Genomic DNA, 7,362 nt, shown 5'->3' on the forward strand with positions numbered 1-7,362 from the left:
AAAAAAAAAAAAGAAAAAGAAAGAAAAAAAATAAAATAAAATAACTACAGGGACAATAATGGAGAAAAGACTAAAGGAAAGGAGGTCCAGTGATTAGCTCAACTTGGAATCCATCTCAATGGGAGGCACCAATGCCTGATACTATTACTGGTACTATGGTATGTTTACAGACAGGAGCATATCATGGCTGTCCACTGAGAAGCCCAACAAGCAAATGATGAGACATACTCAGATACTTACACCCAACCGATGGACTGAAGTCAGGAACACCTGTGGTTGAATTAGGGAATAAATGGAAGAAGCTGAGGTTAAGGGAAACACTGTGGGAAGATCAGCAGACTCAAGTAACCTGGACCACCTAAATCTGTCAGATACTCATCCACAAACCAGGTAGCATATACTAGCTGGGACAAGGCCCCCAACACATATACACCAGAGGAATGCCTGGTTTGGCCTCAATGAGAGAAGATGTGTCTAACCCTTGAGAGACTTGAGGCTCCATGGAGTGGGGAGGCCTCATGGGATTGGGGGTTTGGGGAAAGAGGCTGGGGAGATCCTCTTGGAGACATGGGGAGGAGGAGTGTAATGAGGGACTGTGAGAGGGCAGACCAGGAGGTGGATAATGACTGGAAAAGATAAATAATTAATAACAACAATAATAATAATAATAATAATAATAATAATAATAATTTTGTTACTGTTAGATAGTCTTGTGTCTATGTAACTTATTCAAGAATAAAGTGACCCAGTCCTTCCAACATTTATTACAAACTGTTTAGGATGATTAAGTAATGCAAATTACAGACGAGAGGATAAATTCCTGATTGTATTAGATTCTGATTTAATTATAATAAAGTGCTTTCAATATTATTCAAATAGAAATTGCTAAGACTTGTCAAGGTTTTTGTTTTGTTTTGTTTTGTTTGTTTTTTGGCCACCCACCCAACTAGTCAAGGTTTAACAGTTCATATAATATGTGTGTGTGTGTGTATATATATATATATATATATATATATATATATATATATGGAGAGAGAGAGATAGATGATAGTCTTCAAAATCATTTGAAATACACAAAATATGGCATTTAAATTGTTTCATTATTAATAAATCTTTTGACTAGGAGACATGTCTGCTCCTGACAGTATCTCCTTCATGGTTCAGAGAAGATACTGAACATCATAACTTCCATGTAGAGCTGCTCCATTTGTATCAATGTAGCCACTGGACAAGAATTCCCCTAATTCATCTGAAGACAGAAAAAAAAATAAGAAAGAAAAGAAAAAAGATAAAAGAGAGGAAAAAAGAAAAACTACTGTACAGGAAAGGGAACATTCTACAGGATAGTTGAGAGCTCTAGCTCTGCCAATACAGGGTAAACTTGTCCTTCATAATTCCTGCTTCTCTTAAGGTTGTTAGATGGTTCTGGGTCAGAAGGCTGAAGATAGGTGATCCAACATTATGAGGAATACAGGGGGAATGTGAAGGCAGTCAGATGTCTCTACAAATTGTTAAGGTTTTGGAAGGTATGGGTTTGTGCCTCCTATATATTCAGATAATATTTAATTCTTTCTTGGATCTTTGACTACCTTGAAGACTAGTAATAGTCTCATAATCAAATTTAAGTTGTACAGCACTAAGGAAGATGATATAGATTTTAAAGAATGGTTTTCAGACAGTAATACAAGTTAAAATAAAAATATAATAGTTATAGAATTGCAAACTTCTTATGTTATGATAGATGTTAAAGTAGTGTACCTAAATTGACAAAAAATAGTGCACTGGACATCATTAGGGTATGTCATACCTTAGAGTTTGCATGACTGTTATAACTATGTTCAATGTATATCGGAAAGAAAATACCTTTTTAATGGATAAAAAGGGATAAAATGTTATGGATTTGGTCTCCAAAATTCACAAGAATCCACATGGTGGCAGGTAAGACTCTGAGTGACCATGCCCCAGTTGGTTTTGTTTGGTAAATAAAGTTGCCGTGGCCAATAGCTAGGCAGAGAAACAGAGTGGGACTTTGGGAATCCTGTGCAAGGGATTGAGGAAAGGCAAAAAGAGAAGAGCCATGATAGGAAAGGAGTAGGTGCAATGCCTGAGAGATGCGGACAGAGAACACAGCCATCCTGTAGGTGCTGGGAAATTCAGCCTGATTGATCTGCAGGTCTGAGTCCAAGGCAGCCAAGATAGAATATAGACTTTAGTAAGTAATAACTCAGGGATATCAGAAACGAGTGTGTTAGCCCCATGGAGGTTTGGAAGTAGTTCAGCCATTGAGCTGTTTAAGGCAAATTAAAATATAAGGACACATGTTTGTGTCTTTCACTCAGGAACCCAGATTATTGGGGTGGGTAGCAAAAGCACTGCTGCCACCACTGCTGCTGAGATCGATTTGAGTAGGACGCTGAAAATCTCAAAAATCAAACCAGTATTTAATCTTCTCTCTCTCTCTCTCTCTCTCTCTCTCTCTCTCTCTCTCTCTCTCTCTCTCTCTCTCTCTCCTTTTCCCTTCACTCTCTCTTTCTCCGATTCTCCCTCTATTCCTCAGAAATCTGTCTGCATCTGCCTCATGAGTCAAAGCCATGCACTGCCCTGCCTAGCTTCTAATAGATTTTGTTTTATTTTCTATCTATCTATCTATCTATCTATCTATCTATCTATCTATCTATCTATCTATCTATCTATCTATCTATCTATTGCATTTTCTTTTGTCACTTTTCAAATTGGGTTTCTCTGTGTAGCCCTGACTGACTTGAAGCAAGCTCAGTAGAGCAAGCTGGCCTCAACCATGAAGAGAGCCACATGTCTCTGCTAATCTCCAAATATTTAATCATATATTTTTCTGTATACTAATCTTTTAGCAACCATGCATAACTCTGATTCTCTTAGCCAGATCTAGGGACTCTTCTATGTGTTTTTCTTACGCTGCTATATTATTCCTACATTGTAACATTATAGCATAATTTTGTAACTTTTATGAATTTTCTGGGTGTTTCTTGTTACCAATGATGGTATCCTCTTTGTCACTGTTCCATACCCCATATATTGTAAAATTTTAATAAATATTAATATTTTAGGAATCATTGCAAAAGTCATTATCTTTTAGTAAAAGGAATTAAAGAGAAGATTAAATAGATTTCTATATCTCAATAATATACTCAAAAATGAGATACCACACAAGGTAGTTATTAGTGCAGAAAAGGGTAAATTGACCATTTCTAAAGAGCCATGCAGCAGGTTTTCTATGATTATACTACTCTTAACATTCAATATGATTTAGCACTAGAGGGGACCTGTTTCTAACAAGAGCTCTTATTTTATGCAAGCTCAGAATATTGATGTAGAAAAGTCTCATATCAACTTCCTTTTTTGTCTTGAGAAATATAATTATTCTAATGGACCAGAAAACTAAGCAGTATGATTAGCATATTCTTTTAAAGTCTGAAACTGCAAGAAGTCAAATAATAAAGCAAAGGTTGTTTGATGAGTGTGAGATCATTACAATATTTGAATACTGAATCTTTTCAAGCTTATTCATGCTATGCTCATCTCCACAATGTGATATTATATTCCAGAGAGCAAAGAATACTCAATCATAGGTCCCTCTGGATAGCCCATGTTTAGAAGGTACATGCATACACTCTTCTCTAGGATTCACCTCTGACAACTTTTATATTGTGAATTTTCTGTTGCTTATTCAAATCTGTCCGACTAATTAAAAGGATTGACTTGGGAAGCTTGCAAATGTTGAGTATGTCACTCTCCCTCTTCAAATATATGTAAGCCAAGAGTTTAAAACTTAATTGGATTATATGCCGTGCTTATTGTAAATTAAAATTAGATTAATAAAAATCAACATTAGAGTAGAAAGCAAAGAAAAATCAGCCAGCAGTAGATGTGAAAAGTCTACTTGAGCATAGGTGAATAGCAATATTATTTCCAGTAGATTTTATTCTCACAACAGTTGCTAGTACATAGAAGAGTGAATCAGAATAGAAATGCCACAAATAGCTTCAAGTATAAAAGATTCAATAGCCTTAGAAGAACTTGAAAAATAAAGAATGGGTAAATGTTCTTTCAATAAACAATATATAAAATACTGGATATGAATATGCAAACAAAATTAGAAGTGATCATGATTTAAAATTGTCCCTTATTAAATTCAGAGATTAAACAACTGTAAATTTCTTACAACCATAAGATATTTCACAAAAGAATGTTACCTGCTAATGTAACAGCTACCCTCAATACAATTACACACAGACACAAACACACACACACACACACACACACACACACACAGTTTCAACACTCAATATACACATCAATAACAATGCAAATCTAAATGACCCTGACATCCTACCTTACACCAATCAAAATGGGTAAGATCAAAACCTCAGGTGACTGCACATGTTGGCAAGGATATGATGAAAGAAAATAACTCCTGCATTGCTACTGGGATTGCAAACTGATACAACCACTCTGGAATTCAATCTGGAGGTTCCTCAGAAAATTGGAAATAGATCTACCTGAAGACTTAGCAGCACCATTCTTGAGAATATACCTAAAAGATTTCCTACCATCCACAGGGGCACATGTTGGTGATAGCCAGAAGCTGGAAACAAGCCAAATGTCCCATGATAGAAGAATGGATGCTGAAAACGTGGTTCATTTATACAATAGAATACTATTCAGCTATTAAGAATGAGGTCATCCTGAGTTTTATGGGAAAATTTGGGTATGAGTGAGGTAAATCAGACCCAAAAGTATATGCATGGTATGTACTCACTAATAAGTGGATATTAGCCAAAAAAAAAAAAAAAAGTGACAAATGGAATACCCAAGATACAGCCCACCAAACTCAAAAAGGTCAACAAGTTGAAGGGCCCAAGTGAGAATACCTCAGTCCCTCTTAGAAGGGAGAAGAAAGCAACCACACAGGGGGAGAAAGGGAACCATGAGAGAAAGAGGATGGGTGGGGGGGTAGCAGAGAGCCAAACATGATCAGGTATTGGGTGGGTGAAAAGGACCGAAATCACTGAGGGCCAGCAGATAGAATGGAAACAGGCAACCTCGGGAGTCAGGAGGTTGGGGGGACCCTCCAGAATGTACCAGAGACCTGGAAGGTGAGAGACTTTTAGGACTCAAAAGAAGGGAACTTAGATGAAATGCCGGACAGTAGGGAGAAGGAACTTATAGAGCTCACCTACAGCAGAAAGTCAGGGCATCAAGTGAGGGATGGAATTGCCATTCCACAGTCAAAACTCTGGCCCATAATTGTTTCTCTTGGAAAGAATTACAGGAATGGAAATGGAGAGGAACCTGAGGAAAAGAAGGTCCAGAAACAGGCCTAAAGTGTGATCCAGCTCAAAGGGAGGTTCCCAAGGTCTGACACTATTACTAAGGCTATGGAGCGCTCCCAAAATGGGACTTACAATGACTGCCCTCTAAAAGACCCAATAAGCAGCTGAAAGAGTCAAATTCAGACATTTGCATCCAACCATGGACAGAAGTTGCTTATCCCTGTGGTTAAATTAGGAGAAAGCTGGAAGAAGCTGAGAAGGAGGTGACCCTGTAGGAGGACCAGCAGTCTCAACTAAACTGGACACCTGAGATCTCTCAGATACTGGAACACCAATCAGGCAGCATGTACCAGCTGATATAAGGTTTCCCAACATACACAGCAGAGGACTGCACCTAACCCTCAAGAGACTGGAGGCCCTGGGGAGTTTAGAGTTCTAGTGGGGTGTGGAGGGGGCATCCTTGTGGAGACAGGGGAACAGTGAGGAGGGTGGACTAGGAGGGGAATAAAATCTACAGTTTCAAAGAAAGAAAGAAAGAAAGAAAGAAAGAAAGAAAGAAAGAAAGAAAGAAAGAAAGAAAGAAAGAAAGAAAGAAAGAAACAAAGGAATGAAGGAAGCAAGGAAGGAAGGAAGGAAGGAAGGAAGGAAGGAAGGAAGTTACGTCCCAGTATGAAGTCATAAAGTATACTTGAAACCTGTAGTAGTGATTGCCAGGCTGACTTGTTTAAACTTAATGCTGTTGTACAGTGCATGGAAGATTCTGAGTTTATTTATTTATTTATTATTTGTTTTTATAATCTTTAAAACATCCAAAGTCAAATAACCATTAAATCATGTTCTTCAACTGCCCAAAGCGATGTTGGAGAAAGATGTTATATTCTAAACTATTTTTCCCTTAATGTTTAATGTTGTAACCAACAAACAGGTTACAGCACTTTACAAATAATTCCAAATTATACAATGATTTCATGAATATGATTAATGAATATTTCACAAAAATAAAATGATGAATTTTGTTTAGAGCCTTTTGATATTTAGGATAATGTATGAATAATAAAATTGTACTATGAACTATTTTGTTATTGTATATATGAAAGAAACTGTATATTAATTTTGAACATCAGGAGTTTATATTATAAATTTTTTATTATGATGTGCATCAAAACCTCTTTTCATGTTAAAGTATGTGCATTCTTTATATGTAATAATATACTATATATGTAATAATCTTTACTGTTGCTATGAAGAGGTCATCTTTTTTCCAGATTAATTTGTTTTTAACCATAAGTGAAGCACACTAGATATAGACAAAAGTATAGAACAATCATGGCTAGATCAAAGAGTAAGCATCCTCACAGACTAGTATCTTATGAGAAAGTTTGTAGTGATTTTTTTCCTCATTTTAAATATATTTTCTTCATTAAATTAAATATTATTACAATGTTTTACAGATCTATATATAATTCTAATGATATGATATATTATACAAATATGATAGATTATTATGTACAGATAATATTTTCATTGATTCTTATACATTACATATAGCTTATTTTTCAAATCATTAATGGTTATTATTTGTTAGTTCCTTTTTTTTTTATTATTATTTTCTTTATTTACATTTCAAATGCTATCCCGAAAGTTTCCTATACACCACCCTGCCCCCACTCCCCTACCCACCCACTCCNACTACCTGGCCCAGGCTTTCCCTTGTGCTGGGTCATATAAAGTTTGCAAGACCAAGAGGCCTCTCTTCCCAGTGATGGCAGATTAGGCCATCTTTTGCTACATATGTAGCTAGAGACATGAGCTCAGGGGGTACTGGTTAGTTCATATTGTTGTTCCACCTACAGGGTTGCAACCCCCTTCAGCTCCTTGGCTACTTTCTCTAGCTCCTACATTGGGGACCCTGTGTTCCATCCAATAGCTGGCTGTGAGCATCCACTTTGGTGTTTGCCAGGCACTGGCATAGCCTCACTAGAGGCCTCAATATCAGGGTCCCTTCAGCAGAATCTTGCTGGCATGAGCATTAGTATCTAGGTTTGGTGGC

Source organism: Mus pahari, chromosome 5 (genome assembly GCF_900095145.1).
Source record: "Mus pahari chromosome 5, PAHARI_EIJ_v1.1, whole genome shotgun sequence".
NCBI classification, from domain to species: domain Eukaryota; kingdom Metazoa; phylum Chordata; class Mammalia; order Rodentia; family Muridae; genus Mus; species Mus pahari.